The sequence below is a fragment of the Mesocricetus auratus genome, unplaced genomic scaffold, assembly GCF_017639785.1.
Source record: "Mesocricetus auratus isolate SY011 unplaced genomic scaffold, BCM_Maur_2.0 Super-Scaffold_4256, whole genome shotgun sequence".
NCBI lineage: Eukaryota > Metazoa > Chordata > Mammalia > Rodentia > Cricetidae > Mesocricetus > Mesocricetus auratus.
The window spans coordinates 83,190,000-83,214,042 of record NW_024429182.1 but is presented as its reverse complement, the minus strand read 5'-3'; the positions used below and the strand labels follow the sequence as shown (position 1 = coordinate 83,214,042).

Here is a 24,043-nt window from a genome sequence, read left to right as displayed (position 1 = left end):
AAATGACTCCCAAAACTTGTCCTCTGACCTCCACATGTAGGTTGTGGCACATATGCACCCATACATAGGAATAAATAGATTAGACAGATGATAGATAGATAGATAGATAGATAGATAGATAGATAAGACAGATTATAGATAGATGTGTGTGTGTGTGTGTGTGTGAGAGAGAGAGAGAGAGAGAGAGAGAGAGAGAGGGAGAGAGGGAGAGAGAGAGAGAGGATAAATACATAGATGTGTACTCCTAAGATCCTTCTTATATTTTCGGTTGTGAGCCTCGCCTTTAACAGATAAGCCATATCTCCAACTAATGTCCCTTTTTTCTAATGTATGTATCTTAAAAGCTAGACTCTGGAATACTGAATTTATCTCTGTAAAGTACTTAATACATTCTGCATAGGGGACTATATCACATCTCTGAAACAACCACAACCATTATAGCTTAGTCACTATGTATTACTACCTTCTTTGAGGAATATGCTACCTTAGTTAGGTACTTGGGACAAGGCAAGGAGTAAAAGCACTTCACAGTTCTCAGCCCAGGAACTTATGCACACATTTGCATTTATTTCTAGTGTAGCATCTAATGGTATGCTTTCAGTATACTGGGTATGCAGTATATGGTTGTGGGGCTGATTCATTTCCATCAGGTACTTGACACTCTTATGAGATGAAAACCTTTGCTATCAAAAGAGTAATTTTTCTTAACCAGGAAAACAGCTCATCACACTCAGAAGCAGATTTTAGGAAGTAAGTTGGGCATTGGTTGACTACTGGTTACATCTGTGAAATCTGTAATGGGGCCAGATCACTATCACTCCTTGCTCTGATTCTAACTTCCAGGAAACTTGCAAAAGGGCTGCTTCAAATGATTTCATTTAGAAAAGGGAGGTTAGAAGCATACATTATATTTACTCATTTGTGTGTGGGATTCATATATGCCACAGCCTGCGTGTGGAGGTCAAAGGACAACTTCTGGGAGTCAGTTCTTTCTCTCTACTGTGTGGGTTCCATGGATTGAATTCAAGACCTTAGTGTTGGTGGCAACACCTTTACCTGCTGAGCCATGCCACTAGCCCCAAAACTGACTTTAGGTGTTCTTTGACAGCTGATATTGTGGTCAAAGCATCCAGATCATAATTTGGCCCAAGTAAAGATGAATATTGCTTCATACCATAGAAATCTGTTTCCTGTACCCTCTTGGAAGTTTATATAAAACACTGTAAGGAAACTGAAAGATTTAAACATGCATCCATTGCATTAGACAAATCTTGCATTTACTCTCTCATACTCATTTCCTCCTTGGTTGGGAAACAAAAGTAAAAGATGCCATAAGACCATTTTTTAAAGTGGCAACAGAAATTTAAAAAATGATAAATAGAATTTTTGCAAAAGCAAAAAATTTCAGACAAAAGGTATATTGTCCATCATATGTATTAATAACAAACAAAAAGCCAAACAACAAAACTAAGATCACTAGTTAGAGGACCAAAGAAGCATTATCATGCTAAGAACTTCCTAAGTTGAGCCCTCATATCTCCACACCCCCACGTTGACTCACCTTCTAGAAGAAAACTCAGACAGGCATGCAATAATCACATTGTCCATGACCCAAACTCAAATTAGCAGCACAAAAACCTAAATTATGGGTCAATCTCAGAGAATAAAGATGAGAAAAGTACTCTCTGTTGATGAGGAAGAGGACCCTGCAAGTCTAGGGTATGACATCTGTGTTCCTGGAGGAAACTAGTAGCGTAAGACAGCTGAGTTGCAATATGATGGAAAAAGATGAGATGGGCCTTTTGCCTGGCATTCAGTCTCAAACTAAGACCAAATATTTGCCTGGCACTCAGTCTTATGCAGAGACCAATATTGCAACTGCTTTGAGATAGGTACCACACAGGAGGACCTTCACACCCAAGAATATCTAAAGTAAAGTCAATCCCTCTTGGACATCAGACTTCATGTCCTAGCTCTGTCTTTTACTTCCCTGAATTTCCATCTGTTCTTATCCTTTATTTACTTATTGTTCATTTATTCACTCTTTCAATAAATATTTAGGGGGAACTTAATCATATATCAAGCATTGTGCTAGAAGCTGGCTAGGCAGGCTTAAATAACAGTCACGGTATCGTCCCCGACAGAACTTTTTTTGGTTTTTGGTCTTTTGTGTGTGTGTTTTTTTGTCTTGTTTTTGTTTGTTTATTTGTTTGTTTGAGACAGGATTTCTCTGTATAGTCCTGGCTGTCCTGGAACTAGCTCTGCAGAATAGGCTGACCTGGAACTCACAGAGATCTGCCTGTCTCTGCCCCCAGGGTGCTGGGATTAAAGGCATTCACCACCACTGACTGGCCCTAACAGAACTTTTAATCTGGAGAAGGAAATAGACATTATACATGGTACATACCTTGCATTTTAAATGCTATCATGGGGGGAAAGAAAAGGTAGCATGCATGCCTTAACCAAACTTAGCCTTCTTCCTGGTAAATGTGGCTTCCATTACCTAAATATTACTCCTGAAATAACACATGAACGTAGCCCTTCTGGTACTACAGAATATTTACCCCATTTATGTATAAGTGGAATTAATTATTCTTAAGAAATAGCAGTGTCAAGAACAGAATCTAATCCATCCTCTCAAGAACAAATGCCCAAGACAAACAACTGGGAATGTCCATGGTGACTGGCAAGTATACAGTGATAGCTGTATACAGAAAACTTACTGTTGGGGACCTTCTAAAACTTTTTAAAAGAGATTCTTGCTCCTCTCTCCTATTCTTACAAAACACTGAATAAGCCTTAAAACTTGACAAACCTTAATTCTGGCTTAGTAAGCTTCTGAGACAATAAAGATTATTTCTTTCCAAATATGGTATCTTTCTCACCTGGAAATAATAAAACTAATCCCAACAGCTCCTCCATTTCCTTTGGTTGCACAGAATGGACTAGATGGACCTTCATTTTTTTTAAATGAAATGAAACAAAACAAAGAACAATCGGGACTCTGTAGCCCCACCAGAGAACAGTAATACTGTACAGAACTTAAGGGGAAAGTGCCAACTGTCATCTTCAAATTACCATATGGTGCAGACTAAATGCAAAGCAGCCATCAGTGAACCAAAGAAGGCACAGAGAGAAAGAAGAAAGCAAAGGGAGGGATGGAGGGAGGGAGGGAGGGACGGAAGGAGGGACGGAGGGAGGGATGGAGGGAGGGAGGAAGAGGAAAAAGAAAACAGAAGGTAGACCCACCACACTGTAACTTGCCTTATAGAGTTGGCTCCATGAGCTTTCCAACACCCAAAATTAAATATGACGTGTTCCCCTCACATGCAAAATCTAGACTTTAAAAAAGAAGATGAGAACTAAGAGGGGAAACTTGTCACATTTGTCCTTCCATACCTGGTTCATTTCAGTTAATATGACAATCTCTAATTTCATGAATTTTCCTGCAAGTAACATCATTTTGTTCTTCTTTATGGCTGACTAGTACTCAGTTGCATATATGTACCATATCTTCTTTATCCTTCATCTCTTGATGGCTGTCTAGACTGGTTCCCTACCTTGGGGATTATAAAAAGCCCTACAATATGCATGAGGGTGCAACAATCTATGGGGAAAACTAACTTGGTGAGTGGAGAACTTTCTAGTTCTCCCATACACTATTAACATGGGCTATGTGGATGATAATTTTCATATACATCTATATGAATCTACCCAGAAAAAGTAAAAATACTCTCATTAGTTTCTCATCAGAATGTATACTTCTTGGAATGTCTTAGGTTGTACTTTTAAAAGCATCAAATTAAACAAATACATTTGTAGTAAATCAGTAGAAAATGTAGAAGTCCTTTTAAATAACTGTTGCCCAATTCCAACAAGTATTTTCACATCTTAGAAAACAATACTAAAATCCATTTTGTGATCTACAAAAGCCTCCTATTTGAGCTGTCTCTTATCCACCTATCTTTCTGTGTCTTTTTTCTTCCTGGTTACTCATGATATTGGAGGTACAGATTTTGCCCCTTCTCTTCAGCTGTATCTCTTTCTCAAAGGCTCTGGGTTCTTTAATACCTTTCTCGTCTGTCCATATTATGCTTAGGTTTCTCAATGTCCCCAGACATTTCCCTTTAGCTTTCTGCCCTGCAACTGTAGGTTTATGGAAAAATCCACTTACTGAGTCATAGAAACAACACAGTCAGTGGGTTCATACAGTACCATTACTAAGAGAAATTCCAGAATGTTCCCTTCCCTTAAAGCTGTCAGACTTCAGTGAATACGAATTTAAGCACATATTATATCAGTCATCTGTTCTAACTTGTGATGTAATGATATACATAATAGCAAAAGAAAATAGTATTCCCATAAGGAATAATATATCTAAATTTCTTCATTACTTAGTTTCATGAAACTCAAACATTAGTGGAAGTCATTAAAACCAAACTATGGGCTTCTTAACAGTCTGCCCCAGCTGAAAGGAAAGAAAATATCTGTTCAGTCCAGGTGACTAATAAGAGCAGAGACTGTATTCCATTAATGCTGCTGCTTAATTTGTAATGCCAGGCTCAAACGGGAAAAATAACAATTAACTGGCAAACACGCCTTGTGCTGTGCTTGTGCATTCCAAAACTCTGTAAGAGCCAGAAAGGAGATGAAACAGAAAGCCTAATGCTGTCAGTGGGTCCATTCACTTCTGCCCATAGGAAGCTGAGCTGAAAGGAGAAAGCAGCAACTCTATCCAGAGAAAACTCCACCCCTAGAAACTCTCTAGTAACAGTCCAAGCTTTCAGCCCTCGGGTGGAAACCACCTCCCTTCTCTTCTAAGTACTGTTATTATTAATGCATTAATAACATTCAGCAAATACTAATAACAACAAGCATACATTGTGGGAATCAATTTTTTGACTGATAAACATTAAAAGTAAGTCTCTTGCCAGTCATCCGTATAAAGAGAGGGTTTTAAGCCACATGTATACAGGTGCCTTTGGAGGCCAGAAGAGGGCATTAAATCCTCTGAAGCTAATAACAACTACCTGACATGAGTGCTGAGAATTGAACTCAGGTCCTCTGGAACAGCATCAAGTGCTCTTAACCACCGAGCCATCTCTGGTCACCAAAATGAGAGTTTTAGAAATGCATCTTTTTCACTATAATTAGCTTATGTTTTTGAAAACTCCCAGCAAGAAATATGTAAGTAATAAAAACCAGAAAAGAGAGAGAATATGCACCATGTTCCTCCTTACTGGCAATGCCTAACTCACACTGTGATGTTTTGGAACAGGCAAAAATTGGTGAAATGATTATACCAAAGTTCTAAAATAGCATGCCAAACATGCCTAGCATTAAACTATACAACGTAAAGCAAAGGCAAGTGTAACAAAGTAGATTTCCTTGATTTTCAGTCTTTCTAAATTGGATAGTTACTAAAATACTTGTGGTAATCAATGACATCTTTTTTGCTAAACTATGGACAGGGTGTATGTCCTGTCCTTAGCAATGCACTACTGCGTTTGCTGATACTCTCTTACTTTATAGTTGAGAACACTACACAGCTGAGGCAATGACTGTATTTACCCTTCTCCATATGAATTTGGTGCTTTCATTGAGAATTAGCATTATGTAAAAATATATGGAAATGAGTAAGTCTCTCTTTTTGTTTAAAACAAGTTCAGAAAGCAACTTGAAGCAGTTATTTCCAGGCCCCAATGTTTCCAGTGGCACTGACCACGTTGGCATTGGCCCTTGTGTGATTCTATCACACCGTCAAACACAGTCAGTAAATGCAGCTTTACCACAGTCCTACAAAAAACATGAAAGGACTGCTACAGCATCCAAAACTGGAGCTGCTTGTGCAATATTAGGTTAGAAAAAACCTATGGATGCTAAAGCAAAAATGTAATGATACTTTGCTTAGTTGCCAAAAGTATTACAATAATTCTGTTGTAATGTGTGAGCTATCATGAAGGCATCATAGAATTGCTAGATAGGATTCAATGAGCCCTCAAAAGTCATTGCTCTTGGGGAAATGTTTTCATAATCAAAAGATAATGATCAGACTTGTCATTGTCCCTCTGTCCTTTGATTACAGCTTCACCACATGGTGCACGACTACTAAGACATTCTTCCACACCCTTCATAAGCTTCCTGCATAACACCAAAGTAGGCCCACCTTGCACCAAGTCCAATTTACAGGGAATGTGTGATAGTGAGTTTCTACTACAACACTCAGACAAAAATCTGCACAGCTCTACTTTCCTTTTCTTCTATACACCACGCCAAATCGTTGGCGTTGAAAAGTAAACCAAGATCAAATTTGGACATGTTGTTTGAAATCAGCGAAGATGAAACACTTTGGTGCCAGACTAAAGCCCTGATTTTAAGAGTGAGTTTTGGCCTTCTCTGAAATGCCTAGCTCAGGCTGTGTACTTTATGTCTGCATATATTGGCATGCCTCGCATTTAAGATCATGACACACCAACTTATTTTGAAATTTTAAAGATCTTCCACTGCATGTGTTTCAAGTCCTCTGTGACTATCATTGATAATTGAGCAATTAACTGAAATTACCAAGTGAGCTGTGATGGCACAATGTGTAGTAAGCAACATGAAAGGGAAAAGACCAGAGGAGTACTGCAGAGGGAGAGAAGTCATAAGGAGGGAAAAGAGGTCATAATGACAGTAACAGTTCTGAGTATGTTTTAATGGTCCCAGTTCTTGGGTCTGAGTGTGCTCATAGAATAAGTTAATGGAACAAGTCCTGAATCTTGAGAACCCTTTGGAGCAGTGTGTTCTGGTGCTGCAAAAAGAAATTTTCTAACTGGTCTTGTGTAATACTCAGGGATTGCTCCAAAAAGTAAGTGAGGGAGTTTCATTAGACAACAAAACAATTAGGTTCAAAACCTTGACAAACAGATCTTAAGAAATACAAGCTCATAAAAAGTAGTTGGAAGGTCTCACTTTACATGTAAGCCAGATAAAGCAAAATCTCTGAAGTCTGAGCTAAAGAAGGCATTGAGCTACAGGCCAGAAATGAAGAGATGAAGCATGGCAGGGAGACAGCAGAACCTCAGCTCTATGAGAAAACCCAGAATTGCTCTGAGCTGCTCATTTGGTCAGGGTCTGCAGAACTGCAGAGTGAGTCTGATGAGGAGCATGGTGTGAGCTTCTACACAGGCAGCCGAGCAAGCTCCATAAACCTAAATTCAACCTGACTTCAGAGCAGGCCATTCTAAAGGTTTATAAGGAAAACCAAAAATTTAAGAAGTCAGAGACGAGAACCACTATTAATCACAGTTTTTTCTGAAAATCCCATTGATATTAGTCCAAAATACCAGTCTGAAATTTAAAATATAGCAGGCTGGCCTTTCAGGAATAAATTAGAAAGACAGCAGAGCACATATAAAGAGCAAGAGTGCATGGACACCAGTATATAAAATTAAAAGCTTATGATGTAATGGATATGCAGTCAGATTAGCAGCTCCTTTCAATTAAAGTAGATTTCTGGCCTTGGTTCACAAATGTATAGTAGGTCTGTGCATTAATGTAGATACTTCAAATGTCAGTATATCTCTAATTAACATGAGCACACAACTGTAAAACTGAGAAGGCACAATTCTAAATTCCTTACATTCCCAGCATTAATGCTTTCGTGGGGCAGCTCCGTTGTCATGGAAAATGGCATTCAAGCCCTATTTGTGGATTTTCACAGCTCATCTTTTTTATTTACCTGCTCTATGTCAAGATTAGACTGGAATAATATTTTTTTAAAGATAATGCACTTAGACCTACTTTCCCTTAAATTCACAGATGTTCTCCCTGAGGGATCCTTGGTCTGGGCTATGCTGTTTGCCACAGATTTCTTTTCAATTAAAAAAAAAACACAAAGATGTGAATTAATGATTCTTCATCCCCCCAAAAATCTATATAATTCAAAAACTCTAGCTCAAGTATGACATGTAGTAAATTGCAGCAGAAGTGAAAATGCCAAGAAGGCCCCAAAACTCTAGAAAGGTGGAGAAATGAGTGGGGAGAGGGAGGTGGGTCACTGTTCCCCTGACCCGAACATACACAAGGAGTGAGGTCAGAGAGAATGACAAACACACGAAAAGAAAATAAAAATTGTCTCTCTGAAGACAGCCCGATGCTGCAGGGAGAACACTGGTTTACACACCCTGAGTTCAGGTGGGAGTCCTGCTCTGCTGCCACATCAAGGCAACGCCTATTCATTCAGGGCTCTCATAAAATTCAGTCACTTTAACGTCTGTAAAATCAGGTGTTATACCAACCTAAGCTATTATTCCTGCCTCAAGTCTCTGGCTAATCAATATTCTCTTCTCTCTCTCTCACCCTCCCTCCCTCCCTCCCTCCCTCCCTCCCTCTCTCTCTCTCTCTCTCTCTCTCTCTGTGCATGTGCGGGTTTGTATCAGACAATAAAATGCTTGGTGGTCTTAGGGAAAGACTTTCTATATGTGGGAATTCATTTCAAATTGCTGGAGTGGTTTGAATATATTAGAAAAGCTAAGTATCTACTGAACCATCTTTGGATTTTGTTGTTTGCTTTATTTAATCATTCATTATCCTGATAAAATTTGATAGAAATTAGTATATAATTTTTGTTAAAATTACAGATTAAAAGTCACATATTGCATGCAGAACAAGATCATTTTGCCCAATGCTTATTTTGGAAAAAAATGTCATTTTATTCCTTAACAAGGGAGAGAGAAAGGGGGAATTCTAAAATATGACATGGTGTCAGAAGCCACAATAAATCTTCTTCACAGTGTTTTCCTCCTCTGAGTGGCAGATGTGAGCAGATAGATTCCAATCAGTCCTCACACGCCCTTGGTGTGGCCTATTCATTATGGATGTGCAAATAATATCCCACCTTCCTTATCTCCCAGACTTGTACGTAGTGGTGAGGTCTAACTTTCCGCCTTCAATCATGCAGTGAATACCAAGTTTCAGGGAATATGGTTCACAAAGTCTCCATGGCTGACCCCATTCATTGCCCCTGTTTGTTAACCTAAGTAGGTGAGGATCTCTACCCCTGAAGCTGTCATTCAGTGAAAGTGGTGACTAGCTCCACAGCAACCGAAAGAAACAGCAAATCAGTCACGGCCTTCTGTCGTATCTCTTCTCATAATCCTACAGCACAAGAGAGCCTTACCAAAGCTTGAATCGCTGGCCATGCTGTAAACTAACATTTTCTCAAGGATGGCTACTTCTGTATAACAATTAAAGCATTTTAATTAATCTTTGGTAGTATTCAATTTTATTCTTAAAATTTACCTTCTTTCTTGAGAAAAAGTTCTTTCTTCTCCAAAATATGGTTTAAAAGTATAAAGATATTTGGGGGATGGGAGAAAGAGGAGAATGCCACCATTTTGATGTACACTATAAATTCACTAAATGAGTTGGTGCCCATAGTACACCATCTCCCTGCATGAACTGCTCTTTGGGACCTATCTTAATTCACGCTTCTCTGAGCACAGGCACATGACACTTTTCAGGTCCCGATAACCAGAAGACATACAATGCCATCAGGGTAAATCATTCATCTACATGTACAGGAGAATCTTAAAGGTAACCCCTTCCTACAGTGTGGTCCTATTTCCCAAAATCGGTTTATTGTTTAGACTTGCAGTGATAGAGCTGCAATGTGTTACTGCACAGGACCTCACAAGAAACAGGCTTTTACAGCAGCTGGTATTTTCTTCTATGCTGTGATCCCAAAATAATTACTATGAAAAACTAATAACTTTTACTAAACAATTGTTTTTAAAACAATCAGAATTTACATATGGGTTGATTTGTTTGTAAACTGTGACTTTTCCTTTGTACAATGAGAAAAGTAATGACTGGATCAATACTCACAATTACACACGAGGATCACCCCAGCACCCAGAAGTCACTGGTAAATCACCTTTGAATTCATGAAAGTGACCTAAAATTGGATACAAAATGAAATGAAAAAGAATAAGTGTGTTTATATGCTTTGTTGAAGAAACACATTCTGGCAATGAGTAGCAATATTTTCAGAGTCAGCGTCCTCACCTTCTGTAAGAACTTTGACAAGATTACCGTGCCAAAAGCAACAATTATTTCATTGTTTTACATCTAAATATACAACATTTCTATCCATGATGGCTTTTTCTAAAAAAACATCAGCAATAACAGAGGTGTTTAGGAATGAAAACTGAAGGAGATGTTTTTCAAAGGGGGGAAATGAAACTTACGAGCTACATTTGAAAACTAGACTTCACTTATCCTAAAAGCTAAAAGGAATTCACTTCTTTGGGACTAGCCTGAGCATGTTAAACAGAAATGCTATATAGGTAGAATTAATGAGAAAAGAGGCAGATTTTTGCTCGACCTAAGGGGTGAACTTCTGGCTCTGAGGCTGTACATAGTGCATCCTGAATGGGTCACAGTTCTACCCAACACACTTTATACCCTGAAGTAGCAGATGTAGTTCAAACATGCAGAGCTGGCTTTATAAAAACTACGCTAGCACAATGAGTCACTTATGCCTCTAAATATCTACAGTTTCCTCCCTCTAGAGCCACCATGCATTAGAAAGTAGTTAGGTCGTTTGTTTTTATTGTTTGGCCTAAATAAAGCACATTTTGGTCCCATGAAAACAAAGGAACTTTGTTACAGAAGCTGTATTCCTTCCAGAATGCGAGGACGCTGACGAGTAGTGATCAAATGAAAGTAATAATGGAACTGGAGTGACTAATTTAGCTCAGAAACTTTCCTGGACTCTATGGATGAGTTTGACTCATTCTGAAACTTTAAAAATATAGATGGCAAACACACAAGTTAGAACTAACTAGGTATAAATAAAATTCATTCCAAGAAACAACAAAAAAATGTGATCAACATTGTTGAAGGAACCACCATAATTATCACAAATGATCATCATAGATTGAGGGTGAGCATCTGAAAAGGAGTGGCAAAACAAGGTAAATATCTAATTCTGATCTTCCACAGTACCTAAAGTACACTTTGATGATGGATGGTGGAGGCCTTGCATTTGAACAGAGGAGGGTTTGGTTAGAGCAGCATTTCTCAACTTGGGGTTCAGATACCAGATATCCTTCATGTCAGAGATTCGCAAGATGATTCATAACAGTAACAACATTACAATTATGAAGTAACAACAAAAATGATTGTATGACTGGGGGTCACCACAACATGGGGAACGGTATTAAAGGGATACAGTGTTAGGAAGGTTGAGAACCATGGATTAGAGCAGTTTGCCTCACTGGGCTGAGCTCCTGGAGTTCAGGTCAAGGAGGCAGGGAATCATATGAGCAAGGGAGGGATTAAGAACATGATGGGGATGACTACAGAGACAGCTGACCCAATCTAGTGGGAGCTCACAGACTCTGGACTGACAGTTGGGGAACCTGCATGGAACCTAACTAGGCCCTCTGAATGTGGGTAACAGTTATGCGGTTTGATCTGTTCGGGAGGGGGAGGCTGACAGTGGGACCAGGTTCATGAACTGGCTTTTTTGAAACCATATCCTATGGTGGGATACCTTGCTCAGTCTTGATACAGAGGGGAGGGGCTTGGTCCTGCCTCAACTTTGTATGCCAAACTTTGTTGACTCCCCAAGGAAGGCCTTACCCTATGAAAAGTAGATAGGGGTTGGGATGTGTGGAGTGTGAGGGGGACATCAGACAGGGAGGGAGGGGGAACTGGGGCTGGTATGTAAAATGAAAAAAATTAAATAAAAAACAGATTAATTTTAGTACTTCAAAAAATAAAAAGTTATGCTCACTGTAAAAAAAATAAATAAAGTTGTGCCTCAGGCCATCCTACTCTGCTCACCAGTGTTCAGCAACCATGTAATGTGACTTTCAGGGAGGGAAGACATATGCAAGTCTGTCCAGGGAGACAGCATTATCACTCATCCTTGGTATTTTATCCTTTGAGACATCAGACATTTTTAGGATCTAGGAGCTCAATGTTACCTGGAATACTACCTAGACCACTCAACATGAATTATGCCAAAGCAACAGAGAATTTGGCTCTTTTTGGGAGTGGGGACTTGTTTTCTTATTTTATACCCTTACTTCTTTATGAAGATATTTCTTAGATTCAACTCTAGTGGATCCCAGCTACTAGGACAACTGAGGCAGGAGGACTGTAACCTCACAGGCAGTCTAGCCTACAGAGTAAGTTCAAATGAGCCCTGCCTCAGCATGGACACTAAAGAGGGGGCTTGATTTACAGCTCAGTGAAAGAGCATTTGCTTAGCATATCTGAGGCCCTGGGTTCAATCAGTTCTCAGGGGAAAAATTATGTTTCTTAAGAAAGAATCTGCAGCAAAATGCTAGAAATAAACAAACAAACAAACAAACATAAAACCCTATGCAGTTTTTTTTTAAATATCATAACTTGTTTCTTTGGGGGCTATTTTTTTCATCTACTTTTTTATTTAAATTAGAAACATGCATGCTTCAAATGTCAATCCCAGCTCTGCCCACTTGTCCCTCCACCAGACCCATCCCCACTCCCCCACCCCCAGCCCAATCCCCACATCATTCCCCAGGGAGGGTGAGGCCCTCCTTGGGGGGGATCTCCAGAGTCTGTCATTTCATCCAGGGTAGGACCTAGACCCTTCCCCATGTGTCCAGGCTGAGAGAGCATCCCTCCATGTGGAATGAGCTCCCAAAGTTCATTTGTATGCCATGGTGAACACTAATCTACTACCCAAGGCCCCAGAGATTTCTGGGGCCTCCTCACTGACACTACATTCATGGAGTCTGGATCAGTCCCCTGTTGGTCTCTTAGCCATCAGTCTAGGGTTCAAGAGCTCTTGGGGGCTATTTTTTAAGGCATGAATTGTAATTATGAGAGAAGCAAATTCACTTTCATATAAACAATGGGGAGGCAACTAGAAAAAACAGCAACTAGATAATATTGCAGCTAATAAGGATTAAGTTTTTTCAATCATTTAGGAGTTAAGATCTCTAACTCTGAAACATATTAAAACTTGGAAAAAAACAGATTCCAGACATTTTAGGCAAAAGCATATTCTAAAATACACTAAAAGAAATTCTTTATATTCCATCTGTCAAATCTTGCTACGTATAGGTAGAGGCATCTGCCAGTCAGACTGTGGATTGACTTATGTTATTGGTAAATTCCAGAGCAAACAACTGAAGAGAGTCTATATTCCTAACATCACATGGCTCGTTGTCATAAACAACAACAAAAACATTGCTGCATCTTCCTCAAACATAGAAAGCAGACATAAAGACACAACCACACCTTCTATAAGCTATCCCTTTAAGACCTAGAGAGATTAGGCTAAAGAAGACATTTCCAAAAGTGCAAGTGGCTACTTTGGTTCTGCCAGCAGCACAGAAGTGAGACGATCTAGAGGAAACGCCCAAGAAAATCACCATCTGCTCTGGAAAACCACAATCTGTTTAGTCAAAGGAATCCCCAGAACACCTAGTACCCAATGACTATCCAAACCTCTGCATATTCATTCCCTTAGCAAACAGTCACGATGGGTCAGGGACCACACCGAAGCATAAAAACACAGAAATGAATTTTTTAAAAAATCTTCCCCTTCAAAAACTTCTATCAGAGACTTTTACATTTAACACAGTGGTAGTCTACTCCCTAACTTATATTTGTCAACTCTTCACACACTCTAGTTAAATTTTAAAATTTATTAGTACACTTCAATATAGAAAAATCTGAAGGAAAGGGTAAAGTGAAGAAATACTAATATCCAACAAAAAATGTTATAACATAAAGTATTAATCTTCTAACCATAGAGATATAAGCAAGACATTTACCTATAATACTAGCAAAATGTTTTATAAACTGGATCAAATAGTTCTGGGGAGGGAGTAGATAAATAAGAACATTCATGTATTATGAATTAGACTATAAATTGGGGTAGCTTTCTGAACAGAAATTTAGGTGTATCAAAGTAGTAAATGTCTGTATCCTTTAAATTGTCTAACAACTATCCTAAAAGAACCAATCACAGACACATGAGAAGATACAGCCCATGTAATATATACGTTCACTGTAACATTTTTTATAAGAGTGAAAAATCAAAAAGAACCTATTAGTTGGAAAAGTTAATTATGACATAGAAACATTACTTTGTTTAAAATTAGAATGTAAATCTTATATTCATTCACTGACATAATTTTGCCACCATATATTTTTTGAATAAAAACAATTTGTATACTAAAAACAAATTTATAGAAAACCAAATACCTATATGTACATATGTGAAAATCAAATATATGTATATATTCAAATTTCATAAAGTACAATTTCACAGAAATTCTTATGTAATGAGCACCAAATTCATGTTTACTGTTACTGTTATATTACAGATTGGTGTTATTTGGTGAGTTTTATATGTAACATATTTAACAAATGAAAAACTACTTCTAAAATCCAGTTTGTTGTTTACACATTCAAAAGAATTCAGGTATCTGGTAACTTGCTATTAGCCTAGGAACAAAAGCCAAGTGTTACTATTAGGGGGTTTTAGAAGGAAAAGAAACTCAGAATTAACAGGAACTTTAGACCAATATCTGAACATCAAATAAAGAACCATGAACACTCAAAAAAGCCTGTTCCATTCCGCCAAAAATAGCTGACAGATCAAAGGTAAACAGCAAATAAAAACACAGGACACTCCCCATATAATTAGATTTTAAAAGCTTTCAAGCTAAATTTTTTAATCCTACATAAAGTTCTGTCTCTATTCCACACCCATTTCTTTTTTAACACTCCTTTATTTTTTTCCTTATTGTTTGATTTAGCAAGAAGGTTCAAACATCAGCTAGGCAGTTAGATTAAATGACCTTTCAATCCTGACAGTCAAGTGCGTTTTTAAAAAAATACCTGTAAACAAAATTTTGTTCACCTTTACATTAAATCATAACATTGAACATTAAAGAATTAATGAAGAATTTGTAGATCCACTGATTTTACAATGTTATATGTAGTGAACTGCTGAGTTAAACCAGTTGCCTTCAAAACATTTCTTTCATCGGTGCTAATCTTTTACATTTCAAAATAAAAACTAAAATATTAAAAATCTGTAATATTCTGTGTATAAATCTAATGTATTTCCTAGAAATATGAATTTACATTAAAACCTTTACTATTCTCCTACACATATACTTCAACTACATGGATCTAAAACTAAACAAACAAAAAAAGAAACCTTTTTTCTTCATAGTTTTTTGAGGCTGAACTCATCTTTCCTGAACTCCAAAAGGCTTAACTTTATGTATTTAATGGTTTTTAATGGTCATACATGGTCATACAAAGTACTGGGGAATTTAGCTATACAAATACACTGAATTTTTACTTTCAAAAGAATTGATACCAACGCTAACACCCAAGTGGTATTGGGGGTGTTCACATGTGTATAGGTACACATGTACTTGTGCACACATGTGTGGAAGCAAGAAGTCAACTTCAGCAGCTGTTTCTAAAGAGTTGCACACCTTGTGTTGTGCTAGTGCAGCACCCTTCCCTAGAAGAGTCTTCTTTAGTAAAATACTCTTAAGCAGATCCAAAGATAGTCATTAATAAAGCCAGATCAATTAGCTACTCATGCTTCTGTGCTGCTCAGTCTACATGGTCAATAGTATTTCACCTATCTCACCTCAAGCAGGATGTTAGAGAAGCAATCAGAGGAGATAGCAGAACAGCACAGGACCAGATGACAGATGGTCTTATAGTCAATCCCCTGGATGTCAGGACTCCCTCATAGTCCCTAAATTTTACTTAAGTCCCATAAGACTGGTGCTATATTTAGGAGTATTCATTATGCTAGAAATTAAAACTCAGTTAGTTTTTAAAGCACTTTATTTAAAATTGCAACAATAAATCTACTGAACAACAATATGATAGTTAATGAAATGCAGTTTCTCATTTTTGTAAATTTCTTAAGTTTTCTTCCCTAAAAGACAGCTACTTTCTCCTGGGTGCCACTAAAATCAATCTGTTGACAGCTGGTTTGGTGACAACAGTGAAAAGTATCCATTTTTACAAAGATAAATACTTGGAAAGAGGTGGAATATTTTGTCGTCTTTCCAGATAATTGTGACTTTTTTTTCTTTGATATATATAAAAAACTGACAAGTAACAGTTTTTCACTGGTCAAGGGCAAGGTGGAATCTAAAGCTTTAACATCAATATACTTTTTGTATCCTCTGGTCCTTACCTGAGTCTTTTGGGCATACATAACTGTAACATTATTCATTAATTCATTGAAAAGTACTGGTTCACTGAGTTATACAGACCTCTGAAACACTGACATGTTTTACTTTATAATAGTTTTTAAATTACATTTTCTAATATTTCTACCAATCCTACCAGGAATCTTTTTAAACTTATTGGTAAGCCATCAAGTTCATTGTAATAGATACAAGTTTTCCAAACTATTAATTTTCTCCTGAATGACTAAAATTTACTAACAAAGAACAGTGTTGGTTGCCTTTCTTTCCATCTTTCTTTCTTACTTTCTTTTTTCCTTCTTTTTTAATTTGCATTTTTAAAATGAAGCTCATTGCTCCTTTTTGAAGATGTGTCTGCCAAAGGCCAGGTCAAAATAGCCTGTTGTATGTCTTATTATCTTACTTTCAAGTGAAGACTATATACTCCACCAAGTCATGCTCACACACATACATGACTTTCCTCATGCTGCCCATCACACTGGTATGCATGTAAGTTCCGTGCACACTTCTAATTTCAGAGTATTAAAGAAATACCAGAGGAAATAATAAAATCATTATAAAATTAAACAATTTTGTCCTGTTTTTGTTTTGTTTTTTAATCCTGAATGATGACAAATGCATTCTGTATTGTTTCTCCAAGGCACCTAAGATCACATCTGGTAAAAGACGTAACTTCATCAGGCTTACATTGGGGTACTACCTCCACACAACTTTCAGTATAGAAAACATAACTACACATTAATATGAAAGTAGTTTTGAAATCGAAGACAAAGGCCTTTGTGGATTCCTACTGCGCAGGCCACTTTTTGATAACTGTTAATGTACTCTAACACTCCACTCTGCTGCTTAGGAAAAAAACTAGTTTAATATTTTCAAGCCAATAAAGAAGAAGGAAGGAAATTGAGAACAGCAATTATGACATGGTACTAATTTAACAGATATTTTTTTCTTTTCTCTTTCCAAAAGAATAATGCTATTGGGTAGAAATCAAAAAGTGGTCAATTTTAGTTAAGTCCAAGACAAATCTTTTTTAAAACAATGGAATAATTTGCTTCAAAAATATAAGGTGTTCAGTCTGCTGGGTGGTGGTGGCCAGGTCTTTAATCCCAGCACTCAGGAGGCAGAGACAGGAGGATCTCTGTGAGCACGAGGCCAGCCTGGTCTACAGAGATAGTTCCAGGACAGCCAGGGCTACATACAGAGAAACCCTGTCTCAAAAAAACAAAACAACAAAAAGTGTGTCCAGTCCAAGCTGCATGCTTGTTAGGGGGGTTATCAAAAGAACTCTACCGCCACGTTAGAAGTGAAAGTTGTGGAACGGGTTGGTGAGTAGTATTGCCAAGAGCACTGAGACATGAATTCAGGTCCTAGAACCCAGGTGAAAACTACCACAGTGGTTCATACCTGTACTCCCAGTGCTGGGTGTGGGAGAAAGACAAGCAAATCCCAAAGGCTCACTGGCTGGCTAGTCTAGCTGAATTGCTGGGCTTTCTCCGGACAAAAGGAACTGATGTTGTACAGTGTAGGCCTGTGGTTTACCTCTGCCAAGCTGTGCAGCTGAACTGTAAATCAGCGCTAGGATTGCCTAAGTGTGACATGCTTACATAGCCACCAACACTGCATTGCTCTTTAAGTTATTGTGGGCAAGCCCAGTGGGCACAAATCAGTACTCACAGGAAAAACAATGAGTTTTGTTGGTAGAAGAAAAAAAATATGTCTTTATAAGGGCATTTTACAAAGGCAGTTTATCACTACGAACCAAGATCAAAATACAGACCACAAGCTTTTCTAGCCTCACCAGGTGACTTAGTCCTTAAAGCGTTTGCACTGACTACAGAAAAACTGCCAATGCTTTATGAATGCAACATAAAGGAGGAAGGCCATTCAAGCAGAACCAAGCATTGTTAATGGGTTAAAAAGAACAATGGTATATGTTTTGTAATTTCTTCATTCAATAAACATGCACTCTTTTTATTTTTACCTCCCTTTACTTTTCTTAGCAAATACACTTCTTTGAAATACCTATTGTGATGGTATTCCACTTGTTCATTTGTTTTATTTTTGAGCTGAGAATAGAACCCATTACTTTGTTCTTGCTTGGCAAGTGTTCTACCACTGGGTTACATCCCCAACCTCTTTTCATAAATTATCACCTTTTTCCTTATCTCCTCATCATCTGTGTGGTTTGGGACATATGTGTGTCACTTAAAAACAAAAGGCAGCAAAGAAGGTCTTATGTGGAAAGAATTGGTAAAACAATTACCAGGGTGCTTCTTTAAATAACATTAAAAAATATTAGGCCCACCCAGACATACCAACTGTGTGGTCCTGAATGATGGTTTTCCAAAGAACCTATTTTTATGCAATATCCCCATGTACTTTCTACCATGCTAAAATTCAAGACCTACTGGGCTGAAAAGTCAGTGTCTTGCACATGGGTAAGATCATAACAATTTTGGTAAATTTTTTAAAAATTGTAACTTGTAAATTGTCTTATTGAAAAGACTCTTAGTGATTTGGGTCTTTTTATGTTTAAGCTATGAAGTATTTCCTTCAATGTAAAAATGGAATTAGAAACTAGACCTAGACTCTACTTAGAGATCTTAGTTCTTACTGGGTGGACTGTTTTTTGTTTGTTTGTTTGTTGGTTGGTTAGTTAGTTGGTTTTTGTTGTTGTTGTTTTTTGTTTTTTGTTGTTTTTTTGTTTTTTTGGGGGGGTTTGTTTTTTTGTTTTTTCGAGACAGGGTTTCTCTGTATTGTTTTGGACCCTGTCCTGGAACTCGCTCTGTAGAGCAGGCTGGCCTCGAACTCACAGAGATCCGCCTGCCTCTGCCTCCCAAGTGCTGGGATTAAAGGTGTGTGCCACCACCGCCCGGCCTTATTTTTTCTTTTTGAATATGAGGTAAAGATACAGAAATTTGGTTAGCTTTTCTGAAAGCCATGGGTGTGTGACATGGACAGGAACTCTAGGGATTTCAGAACAATAAAGCTCAATCCCAGAGTTCCTGCAGCTGAGCTCTGGGTTCCTCCTCTTATGATAAAATCTGTAGCTAGAAGTCTCACATCTAGTCAGCTTTCCCTTCCTGAATTATACTCACTGATAAATCAGAATGGAGAGGCAAACTGGGCAGTGGTAGTGAACACATTTAATCCCAGCATTTGGGAGGCAGAGGCAGGCTAATCTCTGTGAGTTTGAGGCCAATCTGGTTTACAGAATGGGTTCCAGAGGCAGAATACAGAAAATAGCAACAATGTAACAAAATCTAGCAAATAAATACCCCATACCTAAAAAAATACAGACATCATTTTTCTAAATAGTACACTAGTGGAAACAAATAAGTCAGGGCTGTTCTTTGCACCTAGGCAGTTAAACTAAGATACATTTAAAGACATCTTAAAAGAGTCAATTTGATCCTTGTTTTAAGAAACTTCTTGTTGCCGCTCTCAGAACCACTCCCTCTTAACCACAAATAATGACTTGGGTAATGGAGCTTGGTAATTGAAAGTATCAGGCAAATAACACCAAGATGAGTTGACACCGCCTGTTGTGCAAATATGTACTTAGGATGACTATAAAAAAATAACAGCTGCATTATCAACTGGGAACCAACCAGAACAACTTACAGTACAGAGGGCCAGCGTGGTCTAAACTTGCTGTGGAGCATGGATATGGCACTTTATGTGTTTTAAGCATTTCTAAATTCATGGCAGAAATTTAAAAGCGGAGAGATCAGAAAAACAAAGATTTGGTAACGTGGGTAATTAAGAGCCAAATTTCCTGAGTGTGTCATAGTTACTCATTAGGTGGTGCATGCTCGTCTGCTGGGTACCATGGTAAGCCCTGGAGAAGCGCAAGAAACTAGAATAGAACTAGTGACATCAAGGTTCTCATAGTTGGTAAAGAAGTTGCTGCAGCGGTGTAGAAACATCCACTAAGGAAAGCAGAGTATAAACTGTATAGCTTCATGTTCTATGATAAAGAATGTGTATTCTAGAATGAGAATATTGCTATCCTTTTCCAAGTTTTTGTGACAGTCAGAGGTAAGAACCTGACTCCTACATGGAGCACAGCTTTCATATATGCATCTATTCTCTGCCCTTATCCTGAGATGCAGCTAAAATGTGTCCAAGTCACAAATTACAAAGATGACAAGCTGGCTGGTATAGCCACCAACTTGTGTGTGCTTAAGCACCTGTGCAGAGGCCAGAAGTCAAGGTTGGGTAACTTTGTCTATTGCTTTCCACCTTATTGCTTGAAATCAGGTCTCTCACTGAACCTGGAACTCGATTAGGCCAGAACCACTAATTAGTGTAGGACCCACATGTCTTCACCTCCCAGTGCTGGGATCACAGGTATTTGGTGCCATGCCCAGTTTTCACACAGGTGCTAAGGATCTGAACTCAGGTCCTCATGCTTACCCAGTAATTGTTTTACCCATGGAACCATTTCCTCAGCCCTATAGCCAATACTTTTTAAAGAAGAATGACTTAAGGGTAGCAGGACCCCAGAGATGAAACCCCTGGTAATTCTTTCACAGCAGCAATGTGCTGAGTGACTAACCACTGCAGACCCATTGGAGGTTATCTGCATACTGTGAGCTAGTCCTCCCCAGTCTAAACAGATCATTTGCCCACTTTCAAAACACAGCACCAAGCATCATGGAGAGATCCACTTAGCCTTCACTATATTTTCAGAATAGCTTTAAGGGTCTCATTGTGAAATACAGAGGAAATCTGGCCTGGCATCACACAGGAATTGCCCAACCTCTGAGGTAGAAACTGTGGACAAGAAAGCAAACACATAGCTTAGAGAAGGTCCTGCAACAGATTGGTGGCAGAGCTTGCATGCTAAGTCCAAGTTTACAATTATTAGGCTACATCTTCTACAAGGTGAAAAGAAATATCTCCCGTCGCTTCATCTGTAAAATGGGATGGTAAGCATCGAGTTTCAGTCCTTTACCTTTTACATTTAACTCACTTGACAAAAGGTATTTTGTACTTAGTTCAAATGGAAGCAGGAACAGCTTGGGTTTAAACACATTTTTCCAGTGCTCGTATGCTTCCACCTCGCAGCCCCAAACAACTGCCAATTCTTTTTTCCTGTCCAGAAACTTTCCCTGTTTCAGTTTCTTTTGCTGACTCCCTCTCCAAACTAGATTTTATGGAACAGTGGCATGCATGTGTGCGTGCATACTTACACAAAAGAAAAATTGCCCTGCATACTCTACATCATTCTGTTTCTGATGTTACTATGCTAAGGCCAGAAACGGGCAAAAACCACTTTTTAAAATTTGAATAGATGAAGATGTCCTAAGCTCTCCAATGTCCTAGCCCTAGATCTAATGTAATCCCCATCAGTCCTGATATTGTGGAGATGATTGTAAGAAAGGATGACAACTAGGGCTAGCAAGATGGTTCAGTGAGGAAAGATGCTTGCCACCAAGCCTGGGAACACAAGCAGAGTAGAAGGAGAGGACTGACTCCCACAAAGTGTCCCCTGAACCACACACACACACACACACACACACACACACACACACACACAACCTCCAAAGATGGTAGGTAGATAGATAGATAGATAGATAGATAGATAGATAGATAGAATGTGAATGTGTTTTTATAAAGAAAATTCTATCACCCACACACATTTCAGTTGATGTCTGGTTTCTGAGTGAATCTCCACAATCATCTGTAAGAAGACATACCATCCTGCTGTATGAATAAAGACCTGAACTATCAACAGGGTTAAATATTCATGTCTCAGCAGGTGCTGTGGTCAGAACTGAAACTCAACCAAGTCTCCCTTGAAACCTTGTGCTCACTTCCTGTCCCATGAACAGTGTTGCTTAGCATCTATGAGCTTTTTGGTTCTTGTGCAAAGAACTCCTTTAAGAGATTCTAATGCTGCCATCTGTGTCCACTGACCCCAGCCCTGCTTTTCAGCTCCCATAATTCCTCAAGACAGATAAAATATCAAGCACACATGTCAACCCATCCAAGACTTTTCCACAACACTTCCATTTCTGAGTAACTTCAGGCATAAACCCAGAACCTTTGAACATGCTAAGCAAGCACTCTACCATCTAGTTACATCCCCAGTGTCCAGTCATTCTTCTTTTTAAAAAAATCAAAACTAAAATTTTAAAACATATGTATTATATTCATTACATGAAAACTTAAAGAAACTAAAGAAGAATGTCCTCTGGTTAAGGATATTATATTTGTGTTCAAATTAATGACTTAAACTCTAGGTGATTTTAAAAAATGAAGTTTAATATCTTCCCAAGTACAAAACAATGTGCATGAGCCTTAGGTTTAAGCCTCTAGTGTAACTATTACTAGAGTACAACAACTGAAGAAGGTGTTGCTGGTAAGGAAATTCACTAGCAGACTGATGAGCAACAACATATCTTTTGAAAGATGAACATGTAGAAGGATTTAACATACTGACACTTCAAGTTATTAAAGGAAAATAAACTATTCAACAAATGTTCCTGAGAAAAGTATCTATTTAAGAAAAAACAACAGTATTGAATCCCTATCTCACATATCACACTAATGTAAATTCTATGTGGGTTTTTTATAATGTAAAAATAAAAACCATAAATAATTTGTCAGAAAAACCTAGATGATTATTTGTATAATCTCACAGAGTGATATTTCTAAACATACTATTAAAATAAATATATATTAAAACAAATTATAATTTTATTATTTAATTTCTATATAAGTATAATGAAGAGACAAACTACAATTTTTAAATATGTATATTTGGAACAGTGTAACAAAGAAGAATGGTAAAACTCCAAAAGTCATTAAGAAAATAGGATGCTGGAGAGGATGTGGAGAAAGGGGAACACTCCTCCATTGCTGGTGGGAATGCAAATTTGTACAGCCACTTTGAACATCAGTATGGCAGTTTCTCAGGAAAATGGGAATCAGTCTACCTCAAGATTCAGCAATTCCACTCTTAGGCATATACCCAAAAGATACACATTCATACAACAAGGACATCTGTTCAACTATGTTCACAGCAGCATTATTTGTAACAGCCAGAACTTGGAAGCAACCTAGATGCCCCTCAATTGAAAAATGGATAAAGAAAATGTGGTACATTTACACAATGGAATACTACTCAGAGGTAACAAAATAAAACAATGACATCTTGAAATTTGCAGGCAAATGGATGAAACTTGCTGAGTGAGATAACCCAGACACAGAAAGACAAACATGTTATGTACTCACTCATATATGGATATTAGACATAGAGCAAAGGATTACCAACTTACAATCCACAACCCCAGAAAAGCTAAGAAACAAGGAGGACCCTAAGAAAGACATACATGGTCCCCTATCCCCCACCCCACCTCCACAGAAGGGTAAAGGGACAATATCTCCTCAGTAAATTGAGAGCAAGAGTGGAGGGGGAAAGAGGTAGGAGAAAGAGGAGGAGAGAAGGGGAGGAGGGAGTAGAACATGAGAAAGCAGGAAGATTGAGTTAGGGAAGAACTGAGAAGGAGAGCAAGTAAAGAGATAGCTTGATAGAGGGAGCCATTATGGGCTTAACAAGAAATCTGGCACTAGGGAAATGTTCAGGGATCTACAAGGATGACTCCAACTAAGAATCTAAGCAATAGTGAAGAGGCTACCTTAAATGTCTTTCCCCTATAATGAGATTGATGACTACCTTATATGCCATCCTAGAGCCTTCACCCAGTAGCTGATGGAAGCAGAAGCAGACACCCACAGCTAAGCACTGAGCTTAACTCCTGGAATCCTGTTGTAGAGAGGAAGGAGTGATGAGC

The 24,043-nt window shown here is 38.2% G+C and overlaps 1 protein-coding gene across 6 annotated transcripts in view; it reads right to left on the bottom strand.

Annotated features, from left to right (window-relative positions):
* Sox6 (SRY-box transcription factor 6) overlaps positions 1–24,043 on the bottom strand; it is a 540,675-nt gene that overhangs the window by 425,504 nt on the left and 91,128 nt on the right. For all 6 annotated transcript variants that reach the window (XM_040755979.1, XM_040755976.1, XM_040755989.1 and 3 more), the window contains one exon: positions 9,871–9,940. The gene's annotated coding sequence lies outside the window, so the exon portion shown is untranslated. The remainder of the gene's footprint in view (positions 1–9,870; positions 9,941–24,043) is intronic.